At 46.8% G+C, this 23902-nt stretch overlaps 1 protein-coding gene across 1 annotated transcript in view; it reads right to left on the minus strand.

The window, feature by feature from the left end:
* FGF12 (fibroblast growth factor 12) overlaps positions 1–23902 on the minus strand; it is a 137867-nt gene that overhangs the window by 97781 nt on the left and 16184 nt on the right. The gene's annotated exons all lie outside the window — the stretch shown is intronic.

Raw genomic sequence — 23902 nt, forward strand, 5'->3', positions numbered from 1 at the left:
GCGGGTCCCTGCGGCGCGGTGCCGCTCCGCTCCGCCCGGGCGCAGGCGGCGGCGCTTCCTCCCTCCGGCCGCTCTCCGGCGAGGGGCTGTGGGATGAGTCAGAGACCCCTCGGCCCGCGGGCAGCCCCGGCCCCGGCGCGGTGGCTCCGAGGCGCTGCGCGGCAGGGCGCGCACATGGACGCGGCTCCGCGGCCGGGCTCAGGGAGAGCCGCGCTGCATTTCTGTTCGCACTCCTCCTCTTTCTCCTCTCCCCCCCTACCCACTCTGCTCTCAGAGAGGGCGGGAGGGGAAGGAAAAAGCAGCCACGGGAAAAAGCAGCAGACGAACAAACAAATTAAAAAGAACGGGGAAAAAATGAAATTTAAAAAAAAAAAAAAAAATAAGCGGCCGGCCGCGAGTGCGGGCTCACATCGCCGCAGCTCGGCGCCCCGGGCTCACAGCGCCATGGCTGGCGTAGCTTCTCCTGCCCTGCTCACCGCCTCTGCCCCGGCACCGGCTCTCCCCGACGGCAGCAACCCACATCGTCCGGCCGACCGGGCGGCCGCCGAGCACTCGGCACCGGGGCGGCCCCGGGCCCGGCTGCCGCGGCGGGGACGGCGGCGGGAGGAGCGATGCAAGGCGGGGAGGAGGTGGAGGAGGAGAAGGGCGGGGGGGTGCGGCTGCCACTGCTGCTGCTGCTCCGTGCGGGGCTCAGGATGCTCCGCGGTGCCGCCCGACGGCGGCGGGGCGAGGAGGAGCCGAGCCGCGCCCGCTTCCCGCCTGCATCCTCCTGCCCGAGCCGGGAGGGGGGAGGCGAGGAGAGGAGGGGGGAGGAGAGGGGAGGGAGGGGCCGGGGAAGCCCCCCCGGACGCCCACGCTGCTCGGGGCTGTTGCCAAGGCGGCGGGGAGCCCCGCAGCCCCGCGGCGGCCGGGCAGGAGCCCGGCTCCGGGCTTCGGGCTCAGAGAGAATTGCAGCTGCTCCCGCTCGCCCTCTTCTACGCAATCCTACGTGATCGAGGTTTGGATGAGAAATATCGCGCAGGCAAAGCGAGGCAATTGCAGCTCCGCGGCGGCTCTGCCCCTCCGCCCGGGCAGACCCGCCGCCGGCAGCCGGGCTTCCCCGGGACCGCAACCCTCCCGGCAGAGCCGCCTGTCAGTCGTGCAGCCACCCCGGCTGCCTCTCTGGCCACCGCTGTCGACACCCGAGCATCCAGCCTTGGCAGTCGAGCGTGTCCGTGGCTTTCCCTGTTTCTCCATGGAAGCAGAGAGACGGGACAACCCCGGCATCCCGAGGGCTGCTCTGCCGGGGGCCGGTGCCTTGGCCGGGGAGCGTCCGGGCGGCTCCAGCGGCGGTGGGCACTGCTGGGCTGCCCCCGGCCGCAGCTGTCCCACGACACACCGCCATCAGCAGGTGCTGGGCCGGCTCCCGCATATCTCCAGCCACAAAACCGCACCGAAAAAAACTGAAGGTGGAGATACATCTCTGGTTATCCAGAGAAGTAACTGCCGCTGCACAAGGATGGTGCTCGCCAGATTTCACGTTCAAGTAACAGTTAGTGATGGTAGCTACCAGGTTATTTAGGTGACGAGCAAAATACCTAGGGGAACGTACAGGCGTCGGGGTGGAGGGAGAGGGGATCTCGGCTGAGAAGACACTGCTACACTTTGGCGAGTAACAATGACAGGATGGGGTTAAGCCAGTCCTGAAGCTGTACGGGTGATGCATGTTTCTGGCTGATGAGCATTTTAGACCAGTTGGTGACATGCCCTAGGAATTTCCAGATTTAGCAAAACAATATTTTTGACTACTTCACTTCTAAGTTCTAAAAATTTTCTAAATTCTTCACCTCTAGACTTCAGCTCTAAATTATTTTAATGTATTGGGGGGAAAAGACAACTGAAACACCACCCACTATGTCCATAATGATTAACTAAACTCTGGCATTACTTCCTGATTTTTACTCTTAGTCTCTATGCATACCAAAACAAGGTGGAATCAGGTTCTCCAGGCTGTTTATCTCTTTTTAACTACTGCCAACTTTTTTTTTGAGCAGATTTCACCATCCCAATCAATAAAGTTTTTTCTTCCCTTTCCTGTAGCTAAAATGCTTCAGATTTTAATTTTCTCTATCGGATTATTTCACTTGACATCAAAGAATTATTGCAGTACAAGGTACAGGCATGGCCTAAAGAAAGCTGTTTGCAATCAGAGAATCACTGTCTGAAATGCCAGTGAATTATCCAAAGCTTCATCTTCAAAGGATGTGAGCATATCTTCATATCATCTCAAGAAAGAGATTTTCCATCTATATATAATGATACTTTTTTTGCCTGTAGTCTTCAAGGCTGGTGAAAAAATGCCAGTTTATCCACCCCACATTAGATAAGTTCCAGTTATTTTGATGTGCGACTAATTTGTTTTGTTGTGTAGCTGTAAACTGGTAGCAGCAGCTCTGCACTTAAAAATTATCCCAATCAGTGATAAAGTCCGTCACAGTATTTTTTTTTCCTGATGATTTGTGGATCTGAAAAGAGAGTTGCTGCAACTCTTAGGAAGAAAGGCTTCTCCCAGGTCTTTCTTGCTTCTGCAGTGAGTGAATTAAATTAAGCCAAAGCTTGTGAAACTGAATGTAGTGTTGCATTTGCCAACATGCAGGTCTGCCTTTTTCTATAGATGGCCAAGGAGTCCACAGGGTTTGGTTCTGAGCACAGGCACGGTGCCATGAGCTCCTGGTGACATTACTGACACGTACATCTGCACAGGTCAAATCATGCCCCAACTTCACAAAACTTTCTAAAGAGCCCGAGCTTTTATAAACACCAAGGCAGCCCAGAGTGGTCTTGAGCTGGAGAATGGAAGGCCAGTCTCATCATGCTCCTGCACTGTCACTGTCACCAGTGAAACATTACCTTTGGTGGGCTGCCAAGTGAAACAGGAAAGCCACTATGTGCTTTCATCTCTAACAGTGAAAGTTCTCTCCTTCAACTTCCATTTGGGTAAAGAGGGCTCAAAACATCTTCCATTTTAATCTGTATTAGCTGCTCCTCTTTGAGGGTTGTGCAGCCTACACTGTTCCAAACCAACTAGCCCCTCTTAGATTCACAAGCTGTCTTCCTCCTTACTACCAATGGAAGCTGAATTGTTTGAGCAAACTGGGCCAATATGGCATTTTTCCTTAAGGAAAATATTTTTAAAACTTATTTTTGTATAAAATAATATCTATATTGTATAGTTATTATGGCAATTTTTCTGGCATGCCCCTTCTCTCTGGGCTTCCTTCTCACTTCAGTACCAGTCTGCAAAGCTGCACAGTGCATCCTATGAAAAATGGAATGCAAGAGTAGCACCAATTCATAAAATAACCAAGACAGACTGTTTTGATGACATTGGAGAGATATGCCAGTGCTCCTCCTGCAGTTTGTGGAGAAAGACCCCATCTGGCACAGAGGAACGGGCAGAGAGTCAGACCCCATGTGGCTGGTTGAAGGATCAGACTCACTGTGCTCACTAAACATCCCCACCCCAAACATATAGGAGCCTCTGCATGACCAATATCAATATATCAAGACACTACCATTTTTGAGATTTTACTCTCTTGATAAATAAACTCTTCTGTCCTTAGTGCTGAGGTTTAAAATGAAGGCCTGGCTGAATTTCAGGGCTTTGGTGACTTGAGCAGAGAAGAGATCTAGAATTGCATTCCCTTACCTTCCTAAACAGAATGATCTATCTAGGTCAAAACGGAGGTTATTGGCATCTTTCCTGAGTGAAGTGCAATAATTCCCGCAGGGCTGCTAACAGAATATCCTGTTTATTTTTCATAGAGCCTTCAAAAGCCATGGGCTGTGTTCTGTAGATTCAGTCATTAGTCATTCTGCTTTACTAATTCTGTATATATAGAGCTAACTACAGATACAAACATATGCAGGTTTTTTGCTATTTTATCTGCAGAGCTACTGAAAATGCATACATGAAAATTAAGGAAGAGATTTACATTTAATACCACTTTAAAATGTGTGTGCACGTTGCTGTAGTTGAATGGGAAAAAAGGAAAGACTCCCATCTCTGGCCAATAATTATGAATGGCCTAATTCACCATTTTACAGCAGCATAGCAACAAATCTCTTCCAATAGGAAGGCACTGTTGAGTTTGAAAGTCTGCATGCAGACACCTCTTAAAAATTGTACCAAATTTCCACACTGTGTAAATTACATCTAAAATGTGCATTGCCAGAGCTGCTTATTAAGCAGAATTAAGCCCATATCCATGTTTTATTAACTTTATTCTTTACAAGGTAGCCCCTTGTTGCATGTCTAGCATAATTAAAATTCATGCAGCTTTGGCATTCCCCAGTCTCTCTGCATGGGCAGACTTTTTGAAAAAAACCATGCCTGGGTAACCCGATAAAGAAAAGACAAGACCTTACTGCATTTTGCTCAGTTTCTGTGCAGGGTAATTCTGTTTACAATGCATGAGTTTGTATCTATGTTTGGATGCCTAATAAGAATTCACATGGCCACTTTAAATATGCTATTCAGGGAGAGAGATCTGTCCCTTAAACAGCAGCAGAGTACAAGAGCTGGCCAGCTTTCTGGGCTGTTCTCGCACAGCTGAGCTTAGAGCTGACTTGGCCTTTTAATAAACACAAAAAAGCCTGCATCACCTGATTGCTATATTGAAATAATTCATTTAATGGGCTCTTCACTCCCCTTTTTGCCTTCAAAGATTCAATTAAACAAAATTTGCAACTTATCACAAGAAGTATTTATTAGTTTAGCTGGTGTCTTTCAATCCAGCTCCAGCCTGGTGAGAAGTTGGGCCTGTCTAGGTGTTAAAGCGAGGGGTAGGTACACAGCTGGCACGCTGCAGAATGAAACCACTATTGCAAAAAGCAGACCACAAGCAGTACCAACACAACAAAACCAACTGCAGCCTAGAAAAAGAAATAATTCTACTAGGATTTTATACATTCACTTTTTTTTTTTCCCTTTTTAAGAGAAGGTTTTCTACTTAGCAGAAGCTTTTATTTCTCCTTCTTGACTGGTCGCCTATATGAGGTGGAGGCCGGACAACACAAGAAAGCTTCCCCTCACTGAAGGGAACTGCAGCTGTCTAAAAAAGAAAGTGTTGTGAAGCATTTTTCTTCAAGAAATCTCCTGTATGGATGAATAGACTTTTGTCTCCAGGGTTCTGGAAGCCCTGCTGGGATCATTTCCCTGAAATGAAGCCTGAAAAGGAGCAGTAGCAGGGAGCATCTCAAACTGTTCCCACATAGAGACCTCCCTGTAAACAGGTCAGCGCTTGTCCCACATGGCAGAGCCAGACCTGGGGCTTGCTCAAGGTGGGCTCATAGCAAACCTGTTTTTATCACCTCAGCCCAACAGTCCTGTTCATCAACCATTCTGTCATTGCCATCCCCAATGGGATCAGGACATGAAAAGCTGCTGTCCTTGCAGTGATACACTTCAGTTGTGGCTTCCTAAGTGGCAGGAATCCAAGAGAAAGGGCCTGCAAACACCTGCCCAGTGACAGCTCCTACACAGCACTTCAGTCATAAGGGCAGTGCAGGAACGAGGCCTTGCTGAAGGATCTCCCATCAAGGAGTAATGAAAGGATGGACACTCTGCTTGCAGGTCACCTTGTGCAAGGCAGAGCCAAGAGCCCACCCTCGCTGGGCCATTGGCACACAGACAACCAGCTGCTCCAGGCTTAGAAACACCCACCTATGCATCAGGAAAGAAAACTCAAGTATCTTCTTGCCTGTACTAGAGAATTTAAAAGACAGGACAGACAGCTGCGTCTATTCCTTTCTTCCTCCCTCTACCTCCTCTTCCTCACTGGGGTTCTCCCAACAGCCAGCAACTCCCTCCGTCCACTTCCTTAGGGATTTTTCACGTATTGCTACCTGTCAAATAGCCTTAAGCCACAGGAACCCAGAAGAGGAAAGAAAGCATGGACTTGAGATTTCACTCCAGGTCTTGCATCTGCATTCACAGTGTGTTAGAAAAAGACCACATCCCTTGTGCTTTTAATGCAGAGCAGAAGCTTGAAGTGAAATAGGTGGAATAGCCACCAATGAACAACTCCACTTGTGAGCCTGAGGCTGAATACACACAGATCATGCTCCTCTGTCTAGAGCAGATTCAGTCCCCACACCTCAGGATAACATCACTTTTAGGAACAAGACAATTCCCACTCTTCTCCCTAGGAGAGGGTCAGCCATCCCCACTGTTCTCTTTACATCCTATTTGATGACAACCTGTAGCCCATTTTGGCCTACAGTTTCAATAATGCCAGAGATGCCCAGGTCCCAGGGACACTGAACATGGTTGTGACTGGATTAGCAATGTCACCTGCATGAAGGTGTGGTCTGGGTAGAGAGGGGAGTGAAACCCCACAGTGCAGCTCCAGGCCAAGGGCCCCCAAGCCCCAGGGCTCAGGAGGTCTGAGAGGAAGTTTGTCCAAACTTTTCCCTCTCCCTGGGAGGAAGGAATACTCCTCATGTTGTAACCATACAGCCAAACACCAATTTCGATCAAAACCATTTTGAAATGTGTCAGGAAAAGTCTTTAAATTTAAAGTTTCCATCAAGCTGACTTTGCTGAAAGACAAAGAGATCCTTCCTGATTAGATCTTGGCTGAGGCAAACGAACCCGATTATGTGATTGAGAATGATAAAAAGGAGGGAAGGAGAGCAAAACCCCTATCATGCTCCTCCAACAGGGCTGTGGGACATCTGCTCCACAGCAGGTCAAGGCTTGGAGACTGAAGACATCCACCTCCTTACTGCACCTTTGTAGCACTGGCATAGGCCAAGAGAGGGGGGGAGGGCCAGAAGCTGTCAAGAGAAATATCAAACTTCCTCCAGACCTGTAAATCTGCCTATCTGCACATAATGGATTCTGACAGACCTAAAAAAGCCATGGAAAGTTCCCTAAACCAAAACTTTACTTGTACCTTCATCCAGCTTCTACAAGCCCAGAATTTGCAGCCTGAGCTAGATCAAATCTCAAATCCTGCTGGCTCAGCAGAGCAATGCTTCACTGGGGCAGCCCACTGCTCTGCACTCAGCAAAGCATCCTTCCAGTCTGGAGAGCTTGAAAGAAAAGCAGCAACTCTGGCAAGACCTGTTATTCCCACTGTCATCCAGCTGTGCAGTCCAGGAGTGCTGGGACATTAATTCTGCCCTAAGGATGCCTCTGAAGTTACATGCATTCAGATTGCATCTTACTTAACAAAACCTGCTTATTTCTCCTGCATACTGCAAGAGCATATCCAACACTAAAAGTAAATGTGAGATTACAGCTGTCATGTAGCTAGGACAGGGTTTCAAGACTCCCTCATCCCCTGATGACCTAAAGTGCCAGTAAAAAGGATCTGGGTGAATGCATTGCTTCCCCCACAAACTCCTGGCTTACAAGCACACCTTTTGCTATTTGCATTGTAATTTATTTCTCTCTCCAGCAATAAATCCACTCCTCTATCTCTCCAGCAAAATGAAATCCCATGTCCTCTTTCACTGGACTCTGAGAGCTGCTGCAATCCAGACACCAATAAAGATATCAGTGGTCTGTAAGGAAATCTAAGTTTGCCAAGGATACAAAGACTAATCCAGTAGTAATTAATGATCGCAGTAAGTCTGGTGAAGAGAGTAAACTGAACTGACACGGAAACTGAGTTCATAGAAACAAGTTTCCTTTTAACACAGCCAGATCAAATCTCCAGGGATAAATTGTGCAGTCTGTATTACTTAAAGACTGGGCAATTTTTTTCCTCAGAAAGCAGTGACTCTGGGAATTGGGAACCATGAGAGAGATACAACTAACAGGAGCTTTCTGCACAGAACTGCAACTAGGAGAGCCCAAGCCCATGCATACACAGATGCAGCAACAGCAAGAAAAATGGGCAATGTTCATTTTACCAAATTTGTACAAATACATTTCTACCAGTGCAGCAAACACCAGTATCACAAGTCACAAAGTCTGGTTACCACACTGCAGAAGTGGCAGAACAAAGATGGTCTGAGTACTATGAAGAATATGGATATAGGGACAGACACGAGCAGTTTGGTCGCTTGGTTGCAGTAATAGCACGTCTACAGGGATTCACATGGGGCCACTCTTGAAAACACTCTTGGTACTTGCCTGTATTTAACCTGTTAATATCATGGCCACTAATTGTTTGATGTTGCTGAAAATCTGGCCACTAAAGACAAATGGTTGAGAGCCTCAGTATCCAAGAAAATGACAGGGAAAACTTAGTCAGGACTGATAAATCTCTCACCTCTCAGTAAGAACATTTTTGAAAGGAGGGACTGTCTCAATCCAGCAAAGTCAGAGTGAAATCTGGAGGCTGTAAGTCAAGGCAAGGCTCATGTTTATTGTTAATATCAAAGGTAATCCATCAAGAGAACAACATGGCAAGAGTTGTGATGGATTTGCTATCATTTCACCCTAAGAGCCAACCTCTTTCAAAAATAGATGAGCTGATATCACAGTGCACAGGGTACAAGGGACTCTGGAGAAGTCACCCATGTACTGAGCCAGCAGTACCTTCATCATCACTGACAAGGCTTGTCTGATGGTCTCAGCTCTGATCAGGCACCTGCAGCACTGTAAATCCCACAGCTCCCCTAGGAATGTTGCTCTCTACCACCATCAGCTGAGAAAGGCTACTTCTAACATCTAGTCCAAATCCCACTTAGCTTCAAGTTTCTTGCCCTATTGATTATGCCTGCCCCACAGGACTTACTGGGCTTGCTTGGTGCAGTCCTGATTTGAGTTATGGTGGAGACCAGACTCACAATCACAACCGGCCCCTTCTGCCTGGCTTCTGACACTCACTGGCTTCTGACTCGTCAGTCGGTATTAGAGCTCAGATGAACAGAAATCTACTCTGCGAAAATCTTGCATTCAAAGTTGTGTTTCTTCCCCATGTGAAATGAAAATGAGACCTTTTGGAGCTCACTATGAAATGCCAGAAGAGAGGAAAGCACACTGATGTGGTAGAAGTGATGGTCTCACCACTGTTCAGACCAAGTCTCTGCTTTTGCAGTAGGCAGAACAGTGACATGAAACTTGGCACTGAAATCCCTGCGCAACACGCTCTTCTGAAATTACTATTTCCTTTCTCCTTCGCACAGTTTTGACAAAGTGGCATTTTTCAAGGGAAAAAAGCACCTCTACTGATTGTTTGGCTACTCCTTCTTGATGCATCCATCACAGCCTCCCAGCCTGTACCACTCACAAGTGTCTCTTTGACATGAATTACAGTTCCTGCCTTTTCTGCTCACACAGTGCTGAACTCCTGAAGTGCCTAAAGCAGAAGATGCAATAGCTGTTCTGAACACTTTCTATGGCTCTTCTAGGGCTTTGCAAGAACAGCTTTTGGACCTGGGCAACCCCTTTTCCTTGCATCCTTTATTCATGACCCCTCTACAGCTTCTGTCTTGGACAAAGAATTCCTGTACAGTGTGATTTCTTTCTTCCTCTCTGGCCATGCTTGCCTGCCCTCCCCCTTCACATGCACATTCCTTTTCTCACTTCAGGGACAGAGTTAGTGTCCCTTTGGTCTCCATCACAAACAGGAAAAAAAGTTCTGCTAAAGGTCTGCTGGAGCCTGCTACAAACAGGTCACTGATCGGACCTGGTGTCTGGAGACTACCCCACTAATAGTGGAGTTAAGCAGAGAGAGCAATGCCTTCTGTGAGTCATGGAGAAACAGGCAACAGACCTGGTTACCCATATAGTCATAATCTAAAGCATCCCCTGTTGAATGCTGCTGGGTCCTACAGGATGAGAGGACAGGATCCCCTGAGCTTCCCTTTCTACTCCCACAAAGAAGGCTGCAAAGTTGGAAATGCTGCCCTCCCACCACTCCATGGGCAGCATCAGCTGCCTGCTGTGCCACCCAGCATGATGTCTATGGCTCATCCTTGCCACCTGCCCCAGAGCTTTTACAGGAGCCCGTGGGCACTCCTGCTCCAGCACAGGGGAAAGGGGCAGCCTCCAATAACGAGAGGAGCTGGCAAAGCAGCCAGGAGCAGTCCAACAAGAGATGGTGTAGAACTGCCAAGTGTTGTCAGATGTAGGGTAACTCACTAATAAGAGCTTTCATCTTTCATTATGATTGAATGCTCCTGCTCTAGCCTGTTGGAAAGACCATCTCCTGAGAGGCTATGGGCTCACTGAAGCTCATGCAAGGTAGTATAAACCAGGGGGCAGGGTATTAGCATTTTCTCTTGGCAGATGCTTATACATAAGACTAGCTGTGCTTGGCAATTGGAAAATGCACACATGTGGGGGTGAGGAGCCTGAATTAAAAGCCACTTAAGTGGGTACTTGAGTAATTATTGGGAGGCTTCTGAAGAGACATTTCTGTCAGTAATTAAGGAGAACATGGCTTTGTGGTGGATACAGGTAGCAATATAGCAACAGAGATCCTCAGCACTCCATGGAGACATGACTAGTTATCCATTAGCTACAGAGACATGTTGGGATTTTCTGCCCAAAAAGCATCCTTCAGTCTTGAGAGAGGGCCAGAGCAGCAAAGGGGCTGAAATCCTAATATTCTCACAGTCTCAGATTTTCTGCACGAGGGAAAAGGAGGCACAAAATTATTTTCATGGAACTGCCTAGTTCTTGAAGTAGCTCTTCTTCCGCAGACTTAGGCCCCACTGGTGTTTCTGTCTTCCAGAGGCCTTGTTTCAGCTTCAGAGGCTCTGTATTCCTGGGCAACCTCCCCATACAAAGGAAGTGAAGCAAAACATGCTGGGCAGTTCCAGCCTGGAAGAGGGTTGACTTATGCTTGATTTATGGGCAAGGTAGTTTTGATCTGATTGCAAGGATGCTCTCTTTCCCCTAACTCATTTTCATAAGCCTGATGCAAGCTTTGTCGCTCATTTGCTTGGCTTTGGGAACCCTTCTGTTTGCTAAAGAATGCAAATAATACATGTTCCCTTCTCAGCATTAAGAAGCAAATCTATTATTTCTTCAGTCCATTACAGTAGATACTTCTAGAAACTCAGATACTAAGCTAGATACTTTTATTACCTCTAATACCCACTTCAGCCCACCTCAAATGCTGTAAAATGTGGGGTGCAAGAAGGTGCCCTCAGATGAAAAATCTGATTTGACAGGGCAGTGATTCAGAGCTACTTTTAAGTCTGCACTGATGAAGTCGGGCACTTAGGAAATTAAGTGTGTAGATCTGTAGCTACCAGGGCAGTGTCTGTCTCCTCATTATAGATGCAGGTAAAGAAGCTTGAAGACAGTAGCAGTAAAAGGAGCATATGCAACACAAACATGTCCTTGTGAAAGAGCATAATTCACAGACACTTCATTACCCTCAATAACTTTGAGGTCCTTGCTTATTCATCAGCAAGTCTTAGCTGTCATGAGCCAAAAAGAACGTGAGCTGGGGTTATCAAAGTCTACATAAATGAAACAAACTTCCCGATCTCACTGATTCTCCAGGGATCTCCCCATAAGCTCCACCATCCACCCCTTACACTACCAATGCTCTGTGTGGGGTGTGCAAGAAATCCCTGTGAGCAGGCACCAGCTCTCACCCCAGTTAAACATGCCAGACTGACTCCTGCAAAGTTCATTTTGCCAAAAACCAGTTGACATAAGGAGGTAGACACCAGGCATTCATTTCAGAAAAGGATATATGCTACTCCCAACCTTATTATTATTTGCACATGGATAGCTGCAGCATTTATTGCAATTCTCTCACTTCCTTGACTCTTGGCACGATGTAGGGTCTGAAAAGTCTTCTTTCTTTTTTTATTTATTTAATCATTTGATATGGACTCTGTCAGCTTAAATTTGACCTAGCTTTGCAATTTTATGGGGAAAATAAAAATGGAAAAAATTACAGAGAATTCATAAACCCTTGGTGAAACAGGAAATATGCCCACAATATTGTGCAGCTTCAATGAAAGCTTTTCTTCTTAAAACAAAGGATGCTCCCTTGTGTTGTTTAAAAACCTGGCAATAGAGCAATTAAGAAAGTGAAACTGCCTACAAACTAAAGCAGAATGCACATGTTTCATAGATCTTCATTGCCCAGGCAGAAAGAAATGTAAACAGGGCATAAATAACAGCAGTCAGAAGACAGATAAGCTGAAGGACAATGCTGGCACAAGAGGAAATGGGTAGAAACTGGCCAAGAATAAATTTAGACTAGAAATTAGACATGGTTGCTAGCAATCTAGTAAGACACTTCCAACAGGACCAATGGGCACACTGCTGCTCTCATTCTGCTCCTTCTGTTCCAAGGAGGCTTTTTGTACACATTTGTGAAAAAATTATGTGACACAGCTGCAATAACATGAGCCAAGAGACCCTTTCTCTGATCTGTAGCACTAATACTTTTGGTCTTTCAAAAAATCTCTTTTAAATATTCTAAGAATGGGGAGACATTTGATGTACATTCAGTAGGGTGTTTTATTTAACCTTTCCTAATTGACCCATCTTAAAATATATCTATACTAATAGCCTTGCACATTCAATTGATTAATTGAAGTAAGCAACAACAATTATTGAGTGTTTTTATTTAGTGGTGTCATTAAATAAAGTGAAAGCAAATAAGATCTCATAAAATACAAGTGGTCTTATCTAAGAGTTGTTAGGGATGCAGTGACAGGAGTGCATTCAGTTAAGTGTTTATATTGTTACCATCATTCAGACATCAGCTCCAAAGCTTATCTAATTTGAAAGCCACTCCTGCAGATCTTTGCTATTGATTGGTGCAGCCTGCAGAGACACCACTCTCCACAAACTCATTCCAGAATAGGGAAGATGTCAGCTCCCACTTGCGGGGTCCCCTGGCCAGCTGGTACCCACATCTGTCTGCACACATCTTTTCTGCTTGCTGGATAATTTGAGGATACCCAGCATCATCTGGGAGAGGAGGATTCTGTTGCCAGGTTGAGTTAGGAACAGATGTATCCTCAGCTCTTCACCCCACATCTCCCCTGACCAGGATGGCTGGTGTCTCGACTTAGCTACTACTCAGCCTAAGTGAAACATATGTTTATGCCTGTAATTTATGCACTGAACTGCCATAGCGCCAGTTAATGTTGTTCAGACATGAATTGCTGCTGCATAATGTACAGAACAACAAAGTCACATTAGCTACATATCACAAATCAGATAATTACCAACCAAGATATTTGTACGCATGTTCAACCTCTTACACGATGTAATAGGACACTATCAAAAAAGAGCTCACATTACAATGACAGTTTGGCTTCTAGCACTTTGACTTTTATTGTAAAAAAATTCTAATTTTCTGATTTTTATCTGCTCCTCCCCCCTGCTCCTAGTGGCGTAGGAATTATGATTATGCCAGCTCTAAAACTAGACTGCCTGCTTTTAAAGCAGTCTTTCTGCTTGATTCACAAGCACGGCACTGAAGATTTGAGAAACAAACACTGCAGATCACCCCCAATGCCAAGAGAAAGCACCAGCCTGACCAGCTTCTCTTTGACTGCCACCAGACCACGGAGTGACCGCAGGTGTGTACCCTCCTCCCCACACCGCCGGCTCCTCCATCCACAAAATCAGGCTTTTGTGAGCCTTCCCCAAGAGAAGGCTTGCAAAGAAATGTCCTTGGGAGGCAGATAGATTTCAGGGTAGGATTTTTCATGCAGTGAAGGCAAGAGGTGCTGATGGAGAGGCCCCAGCTTTCCCCATGCTTGCACAGAAGGAGCTGTCAGGAAGGACTCCCCTTTCGGAAGGGACCAACACTCTTCAGCAGACACCTCTGACAGCATCTCCTCTGCTTGCAGCTCAACTTCTCTGCACCTCAAGCAGAGACCCCCACCAGCCCTTGCTCCCCCTGTGAGGCCACACAGAGAGAGCTCGGCACAGCTGCCGCAGAGCAGCCTTGGCCCCCCAGCCAGTCTCGCGCCCCTCACCAGCTCTTCCAGCGTTTTTACAGGATCCCTGTATTTGCAATAAATTACAAGGTTGCCACCTTGCTTCACTAGGACTTTATTTTTCAAACCCACAATCCTTCTGCCTCCAGAACCATCAGCAGCCCAGATGCAGGGGAGATGCAGGTGCCACCAGGCAAGCAGTGGGGACCCAGTAATTCCACCCAAGCCCACACCTCCCCAGGGCTGCACCAACAAAGCCATTTTCACTGGTAAGAGACTCATAGGCATCACAGAAGCCCTGTCTTTCCAGTGTGCAAAACAGAGATTAGTCCCTCCTGCTCTGGGGAAACACCAAGGCTTGACAAAGATGTTTCCCACTCAGATCCTTTTCCATCCTGAGTAAATAAGTGAGGAATCCAACTACAGCAGCATGACTAGAGTGACTGTGCCTCACAGGGTTATAGGATTACAGCTCTCAGCACAATTTCACAAAATTTCCAGGCTTTTTTTATGCCTGTGAGTAGAGTGAAAAATAGTAAAATACAGTATTGCACCAAGTTTCCTCTTTTCCTATGATGAATTTTTTAAAAATGGAAAACAATATTGGGGTCACAGAACTAGTTTATTTTACTTCAAGTTAATCTTGTTTCTTTCCTACATTATTTAACCATTGAATGGTTAGTCTTGAGGAAACCTCAGAAGGTTGTAAACTTTCCCTTCAAGACTTTAAAAAAGGTAAAGCTCCCCAGACTATTAATTTATTTTTGGGGGAAGGGGGAGGGATGTCTAAAATTAGGGGAAATACCTCCTTTTGCCTTTAAATCCAACATTGATTTTTGTTTGAGGGCATCCTGGTCACTGCTGCACCTAGACCAAACCTTTCCCAGTTTTGTTTCCAAGGGCCTGTGGATTAGAACAAGCTTATTTTTTTTTATTTTTGCATGTGGAATAGTTTGGACCAAGTACTTCCAACTGAGATTGGAAGGGACTCGATGAATCCCTGTTATAATGAAGGTGAACAATCCCAGGGCACAAGGATCCCCAGACTCACACACAACAGAGGGGGACGGCAGTGAAGTTGGGAGCTGGAAAGGGAGAGCACTGCCACGTAAGATGACCAGACCGCACCAGAACTGCTGCTGAAACTGAGACACAATACAAGAACCACCAATGAAATGAGGGAAAAAAAACAAGTCTGAGTTTCTTTTCATCAAGTTACAATGCTGTCCCCCTGGGGCTGGCCTTCTACGTTGAGGCGCAGTTAGTGATACCCTATGCAGGAACGTGCACTCTTTGTGCTGTAAGAAATGCAGGAGGCTCTCAACCAAACCCACAGGGATTTAAGAAAATGACGATAAAATTCACTGCCTACTTACATCAGTCCAGAATGGGTGTGCAACCCTTAATTTACATGGGAAGGACACCGCTACCGACTCTTATCTTAACCCACGCCTTTCTGAAACGCCGCTCTGCCTCCCTTTCTTTATTTCCCTTTCATTTTCAAGGCCTGCGAGCGCTCGCCCCTCGAAGGCGCTCCCCTCACGGGCCGGCGGCGGCGGAGCGGCAGCGCCCCCCAGCGGTGCCGGAGCCGCGCGCTCACCGCGGGCACGGCACCGGCACCGACCCCCCCCTCGCCCCGGGTACGGAGGAGAGCGAACGGGAAAAACAAAAACAAAAACAAAAACAAAAACAAAAACAAAAACAAAAACAAAAACAAAAACAAAAACAAAAACAAAAACAAAAACAAAAACAAAAAACAAAACAAAAAACAAAAACAAAAACACACCAAAAGAAAAAGAAATTAAAGAAATGTAACGGCGGAAAGGAAAATATATAAAAGTAAGGAAGAAAAAAGGGGAGAAACAACGAAGAGGGAAAGGGAGAAACAAAGAGGAGGAAAAGGAAAGAAAAAGGGAAGAAAAAAGGAGGAACAGGGGAAGAAAAAGGGTAGAAAAAGGAATGGGAAAAGGGAAGAAAAAGGAATGGGAAACGGAATAGGAAAAGGAATGGGAAAAGAAGAAAAAATAGGAAGGAAAAGAAGAAATATAGGGGGGAAGGGAGAAGAAATAAAGGGTAAAGAACAAGGGGGAAGGGGAGAAAGAGTGACAAAAAGGGGTGAAAGAAAAGAAATGAAAAATCAAACTTTAGAGTATAAACACAGAGGAATTTTTTTTTTTTTTTTTTAAGGACTTGAAAGGTCTGTATGAATAAAGCAGGACTCCTGCACACACCAGCCCTCTCACAAGGCACAAGTGGGAGCGCTCCCGTTGTGCTGAGCCGGGCGCGGAGCCGGCACGGCAGGGACCTGGGGCTCCCGCACGCACCGAAGCTGCCCCGGGAGATTGCACCAGGGGCCGCGACTTGCTGCAGGCTCAGCTGGAGGGAAATGCAGCTGCTGGCAGCCCGAGATGCTCCTCTGAACATCAGCGTTTAGAGGCAGGGGGCCGGACCCGCCGGGGCAGCTCCCAGCCGGTGCCCGCAGATCCGCAGCCTCAGACGCCTCTGTGCGACAAAACAGGGACAACCGGTCGGGCTCAAGGGTGGGGCTCTCTGCTCAACAGAAATTTGAAATACGTAACTTCGGCTCACACTTGGAAAATACGCGTGGCCTAGAAATGGGTGAAAGGAGAGGATGCTCGGAGAGGAGGGGCGGAGGGGCGCGGCCGCGCGGGGCAGTGCCGGCGCTCCGCAGGCGCGCTGTGTCCCCGCGGCAGCACTGCCACCTGGCGCTCAGGGACACCTCACAGCCCGGCCTGCCGCCCGTCCGTGCCCGCACCCTGCCGAGGCCCTTTCCGAAGGCTGGGGTTGCCCCAGCTGTACCGCGGCTCTGCCCCTTGCCCGGCGCCCCGCTTGCTCCCAGTGAAATGTGACAGCTCTGTGTTGTTCTTAGCAGGGCTTTCCCCTCCGTGTCACAAGCCTTTGCACTCGTGGCAGCTCTGCCACAGAAGCGCAGGTGCCCTGTGCTACAGATGACAGGTCAATGAAATGATCTGTTTCATCATCTCCACGTTATTTAAAAAAAAAAAAAAAATATATCTCCATGTGGTTTCACCAGTCTGTTGCATTTGTGATATTTTAAAGTGGTACTTTAAAAAAAAAACCTGGAAGAACTGAAAAGAAAGAAAATTTATTTCTCTGCAAGTGAAAAGCCTGCCTGTTCTTTTATTCACAATGCTTTATTCTAAGTCTTTTTAACAAGTTAAAAACATAGTGTATTTTTTTCTGTTGGAGTTTTGGACTAAGTGTGACAAATCTCATTCCTTCCCTCCAAACTTTTTGGCATTGCAAAAACTCCCAGATATGTTGTTCTCCCAGCACTAAATTAAACTGCCTTTCCCCTTTGCACCATGCAGCCTTTGTGCTCTGTACCTAGCAAATCCAAGTGCTAGAATTGCTTGCTGATAAATGCAAAGGTCTGTAACTGACACTGGAAATGCCCACTTGCTTCCACATATCTTGCTCTGCCTTAGAGATCTCAAAAATCTGAGTGCACGTTAAGGTCACCTTGACTCCCTGCTGAAAATGCAGCCAGCAACAGGGCAGAACAAATCACCTGTATAACAGCTCAGAGCAGCACCCCGCAGTGTGCCCGCCACACTGGCCAGGGAACCGCACTGCAAAGGAGATGGGGACTTCGGAGCAGCCAGAGGCAGCCAAGTCAGAAGCTGACCAGAGCCTTGGAGTGGGCATCATTAAACACCTTGGCCTTGGTCTACAGGTAATGAGAGAGAACAAATGGGTTCATCCTTCTTTCCACCCCTTACACACTTCCTTCCTCTCCTGCCTGGTCCTGGTCACTGCAAGCCAGAACTCACTCAGAAGCAGGAGGCAGCTGCCTAAACCTGGACCTGCAGTTTTTTCACACACAAAATTTACAAGGGAGGCAGCTTTTGCCCCTTTCCCATCTGTTTTAGCACAGTCATCCTATACAAAGATGGGGGAGAGAGAGGAAACTTAGGTTCTGCACTTAAGCTGCCTGAATATACATCCAGCAAAATCTGGGGAGCATCTCTGGATATACTGCCAAGCTGTAAGGGACACAAATCACACCAATGTGCTAATGCACCAGTTCTGGATATTAGCACCTGCAGGGTAATGTAGGTGCACAGATTACGAAGAAAAACATTAGCTAACTAGCTTGGCCTTAGCTGTACTGCTTGTTCATTTGTCTGCAAGCAAGTTGTATTCATTTGTCTACTCCTAGATCTGTTATTCATAGCTATTTGTTTATGTTGCCTTGAGCAGTTCTCGCTCTGCCAGTCATGCAAGCCCAACATTTGTAATTTCTCCTATAAAATAGGAAATTAACGTAGGAAAGAGGCTGCATACAGCTTTCCACCACAGCATTTATGTCAAGCACTATATTCCATTTTAACAGAATAAAATGGGTTTTGCTGTACTGGCTAGTCGCTTGCATAGGAAAAGGAAATTTCCATGGTTCCCTTGGTCCCACATCCTGACCCCACAGCACGAACTGAGAACAGGTGCAAATCTCTGAAGTTGTTCTTCCTCCCCCCCCACCCCCCCACTCAAGGAAACAGATCTATTCTGTATTAATTTCTTCAGTATTTAAAGATGATTTTTAAAACTTGCAGAAAATGAACAGAAAAAAACTCACAAATGCAGCTATTCCTGTTTGAATACCCACTTTTCCTACTCAGAGAAAGGTGTTGGGTATTGCTTTAGCTCACCACAGAACAAGTACTGCAGAGCCTCAGTTTAAATGAACTTGTAAAAAGCAATGCCTTTACTGCTATCTGCTCTCTGACTGGAAAATGTATTACAAAGTGAGAATGTAGCAGTCACTCATATCTCTGCCCTATTTAAATAAATCTTTGAGGTTACCTTGCCCAACAAAATCACACTGATAGAGCCCATTACTTCTAATGCATCACTGCCTTCTCTCCTGGGTACTATTTTCCTTCCCAGTATAGCCTGTTTATACAATAAGGCATTTCCTACCCTGGGAAACAGCCTTTGCAGTGCCATTGATCACAGCAAATAATAAGTACACACAGGATGCTGCAAAGTCTCGGTGGGCCAACACCAAGCTCTCCTCTTAGCAATTGTTCCAGTAGGTTTTGTTTTAAACAAGGTGTCAGAACAGCCAGAACAGCCTCCTATGTATCTGCAGCACAGCCCCAGGCACAGCACAGGTACAAGATTAACTCCATTTGGAAAAAAAGACTCAAAAAGAACAATGCTAGTGTTCTACCTTGTTACTTATGCTAGGAGAAGAAAAAGCTTTCCGTGGGATACCTGCATTTTAGAAGATTCTTCCCATTTTCTTGGTACTAATTACAAAGCATTCCCAGCCAATGCCTGTTACACCAATTTGAACAACATGAAGTACAGCAACGTTTTGCTGGAGCTGGACCCTGGCGCAGGCACATGATACCCCATCAAAATCAAGAGGTGGAAATGCTGTTCCTGCTCACACTGAAATCTGGGCAATCACCTCGGGTTTAGAGAGGGGCTGCCAGCAGCAAGCCAGCCCCCACTCACACTTCTCCTGCCGCTGCTGTGCCTGGTGCTGGCAGCTCCAGTGCTGTGAGCTCCTGTGCAGTCAGGGGACCAGTGGCAGCCCTGGCACCCAGCCCGCAGCTGAGCATGGCCCCCTGTGCCAGTGTCACCTCAGCAGCAGGACTGCAGGCACAACTCAAACCAGCCTTCCTAGGACTCACTCAGATAGGAACCACAGCAGTATCTTTACCACCATCTTGAATACAACCTGGCTGTGGGCTTCCCGCTCCTCCTCTCACCTTACAGTACCTGAGCTGATGGTTTCTGTCTCACAGCAGGGAAAAACATGTCCTGCAGAGCAATAAACCCCTGGTTCATCTGTGTGTCTGCACAGCTGGAAAAACATGGGTCCAGGACAGCTTTGCTTTTTGCAATACAGTGCAGCAACCCAGGCAGGCTCTGGAGGTCCCTGGAGGTTCATGCTTTGTGCTCCTTGCCTCTGTGAGCTCATGGCAGGCTGGCACAGAGCTCCAGCTCCCCCCAGTGCTGCCTCCTCCGTGGTGAGTGGGGTACCTGGCCTGGCAGGGGCTGCCAGTCTGACAGGCTCTTGGGGGGCTCTGACCCTGTGCTCCAGCATGGAGCAAGCCCCTGTCTCACTGCCATATTTGTTTTCCTGTTGTCCCACAGGCACTTTCTTGCAGCCAGTGAAAATTCAAAATGACTCTTAGTGAATAATTAATTGTCCTCATCCTGAATCATCTTTAATGAATTAAAAGACTGGAAACCTGCTGGGCACAAGAACATGGCTCTGTGATTGGAGCACAGATGTGCATTTTGCATTTCTGCACATGCTCCTTGGTAGAGATTCTGTGGCTGCAGGTTGAAATCCTCGTGCATTATCTCCTTTTGGGACCCAGAAACCTGAAAATGCTTCAGAAGAAATGTTCATTTTCACTGAAGGTGTCATATGCAGCACAAACTAGGCACAGAAAATGCATTTACCTGTGGAAAAGGCATTTTTGAGATCGATGAAGAGAGAACAGTCCAAAGAAAGAAAACAGGCCGAGCTTGGCAGATATATTGAATTCTGCTTCAGCACAGGTATTTGTGCTGAGGCACATGCCCATTTTCAGGGCACCCCAGGGAGAAGGGACTCTCAGCCACCCACCAGCTGCCATCACTGCACTGGTTCTGCAAAAGAGGGTTAATCTGTCCCTGCCACCAATGCTGCAGAGTGCATGGCCCATTTATCCCTGCCGGGCTGCCGCAGCGCTGCCAGCTCTGCCAGGGATTTGGCCACAAACTGAGAGTCTGAGGCTTAGGCAAGGGGTCATGAGGGGTTCCAAACCCATGCAACATTCTAGCAGAAGCACCAACGGGAGAAATGAATTTGTTTGCATCTTTAAAAAATAAGATACTAATTTAAGCAGCAAAATCTGCCTTTAGGAGCTCACTTTCCCTGCCCAGTGCTGGGCTTTGTGGGTGATGGCAGCAGCCCCAGAGGCTGTAGGGGCAGAGGGCAAACCCACTCCAGTTCCCACCCACATGCAGCCCCCCACAGCCACTGGAAGCATGGAGGGGATGCTGTGGCTCCTCATTACACCAGGATAAGGAAGGAAAGGCCTTGGGCACAATTACCTTAATGAAGCTGGCAGCTCTGCATGCTAACAGCACCTGACACCTGGAGTTTCAGGCGCAGCTGCACAAACACTACCAAAAGCACTTCCAGGCCCCTGTAAAAGCATAAGCAGACAGCAAAGCAAATACCTGCCTGAAAGGAGCCTGGATACCCACACTGCAGAGCAGGTGGTGAGTTTGCCTCTTAATTAAGCATATGTTCGTGGAAAGCATCTGTGCACTCTGTGAGAAGCCTCAGTCTTTCGCTGCTTCTGCAGAAAGTGGCTGTCCCTGCCAGCAGCTGCCTCCCAGCTGGGTAATGATGTGGGTGGCATTGGCCTTAATGCCCACGGGGGACCTGCATGGTGCTGGCAGACAGAGCACAGACAGCAGTCAGAAGGTGAATGGTGCATTTCTTTTTCAATTCCTAGCCTTCAGAAAACACCAGTGACTTGCAGGTGATGAAAAACTGCAAACTACAGAGGAAAAAAAAGTGCAGTGACTATTCTGGAGAGCAGAGAGAAAAGGAACACGTGTTCTGCCTGGCACACATCTTTTGGACACGGATTTTGTGTTGCGCACGGCAGCAGGTCAGGCTGGCGAGCTCAGGTAGCACTATGACATATGGCAAGGAATGATTTAAAGCCATGGCTGCTCCCACCCTGCTCAGACCCCGTTTGCTGGCAGGAAGTGAGGAGGCTGCTCCTGCATGGGCTGAGCGAGCCGTCGGCAGCGTTCGATCGACTGCCTCGCTGCAGGATTTTCTGTTTCGTTATGGAAATATACCAGGACACATTCAAGTTCAGTCTGGCTGTCAGTGGACATTCTTCAAAGCTGGCTTCTCTTTCCTGATCATCACAGGAATTCACCGCAAATACTCCCCACCTGCATCTCTGCTCCCCATATTGTATGTGCTTTCATTCCCTACACTGATATGAAGGTATTTCACAGTGTCAGGAAAAGCAAAAAGAGCACAGAATTTTGCACAAGTGATTCATTCTGATAAACACACAAAGCACTTTAACAGGGATCACAAAATTACATAAAAATGCTCTTTTCAGTTCCTTATTTTGTTTCACTCCATGAATATTACAGTACAAACAAAAACCAACAAGTAAATGAAAGGTGGAAAACATGGGCTGATATTTTAAGGCTGTGGATGCCTCCAGGTGTATCTGTCACTAATTTTCAAGCTTGCTGAAGGTTATCATTGAAGGAAAAGGCCTATACATGCATCTAAACTAGGCTGTAATTTGTAAAACTATCTAGCAGATTTGGATATTTATCTCTTGCAAGTTTCAAGAATAAATAGAAATTGAAATCCAGTAAAGAAACAGTAACCCCAAAGTTAAGAATATTTTATAAAACAGAATTTGGCCATGCTTTTCTGTCATGTGAAAATATCTGACATTCCCTTCAAGTGGTAGAAGCTGGGCATGTCAGGGGCTTGGCTGAAAATAGCTGGGTGCTCAAAATTTTTCTATTCTAGGGATGATCACATTAACTGGAAGAATACTAATTATAGTCCAAGACAGGAGTAATCCTTGTGTGTTTCTTATGGTATGTAAGTTTACCTGGAAAGTCCCATGGGGTATGGTTTGTTGTTATAGATGGAATGTTACTGAACCTAACTGAAGGTATATTTGAGCAATTGGCAGGCACATCTAACTAGATCTATTTATTTTGAATGACAAAAATAGGAGAAAAAAAATCAAAATGCTTGAACTGCAGAATCATTTATACCAGCACACTGGCTGCTCTGGGTATGCACTTATGTGACAAACATACCAACACTGTTACTGCTGCTGGACCTAGCTAGATTAAAGAAAACATGCAAATCTCTGCTCTGCAAATCCCCAGATCCACTACAAACATCCTAAAAGGAAAAAAAGAAGATTACTACTATAATAAAGGCAGGGAGAGGTACCAGTCCAGTGACTGCTAATGCACACTCCAAGAGGCAGCATCATTGGGAGATGTTACTCACAAAGGTGACTCACCCAAGGAGGGGACAGAGGTGACACAGAACCCTAAGCAGGAGCTCCAATCTCTGCAGTGTGAGGAGTTTGTCAGGTCTGAGTGTCTGAGTCTCCAAGGAGGCTGTCACTGCTGACCTATGATCACCCAAAGCAGCATAATGCAACAAGACTTAGAGAGAGTTGCAATCACCACAACTGATGGGGCAACAGCAAAGTCTTGTAACCATGAGGGGCCAATACTCCCAGGCAGCCCTCAGGAAACAAACGTGCCCTGCTCTCCTAACAGGACCACTCAGTCAGGGGAGTTCCTACCCCACCACTGCACCATCCCAGGTCTCTTCTCCCATTATCAGCCCCTTGTCAGTGGTTCAAAGGACTCGCAGACAGTTGCCAAGAGCTGTAGGTCTGACAAACATCCTGCTCCTGGGGCAGTAACAAACCTCTCCTGTGTTCCATGTGCTGTTCAAAGAACTGCACCACTCAACAGATATCCTGCACTTCTGTCTTTCCAAAACATATCCCACCCTGCCCAAGCTGGGGAGGCCTTTCTGCTGATGCTACCAGGCTTATGACACAGCCAGAGAGAGCTCACTCCAGACACTACAGGCACTGGGAACACATGAACAAACACATGCACACTCATCTGCCATTCATTTCCTGACAGAGTGCAATTTGTAAAGTGCTACTGCTCCTACAACCTCAAACATTTATGGGAAGGCTTTTTCATCAGTAAAAATGCACCCACCTTCTTGCCAGAGAAGAATTAAATGTAAAAAATACCCCGTGGAAAGATCCTTTTTTTTACAGAAGAAATGTCACCTTTTACCAAGTAGACCAAGATGTTGATCCTTTTTTTTTCATTTAGGAAGTTACGTTATCATGGGGAAAAAACCAAACCCAAATGGAAATGTTGTATTCTCCCAGCTCTCCCTGCTGCATCATGCACTAGGGCAGCTGTTTCTGAAGAACTTTTTGAA

The sequence above is a fragment of the Pyrgilauda ruficollis genome, unplaced genomic scaffold (assembly GCF_017590135.1).
Source record: "Pyrgilauda ruficollis isolate IOZ18807 unplaced genomic scaffold, ASM1759013v1 scaffold21, whole genome shotgun sequence".
Lineage (NCBI taxonomy): Eukaryota > Metazoa > Chordata > Aves > Passeriformes > Passeridae > Pyrgilauda > Pyrgilauda ruficollis.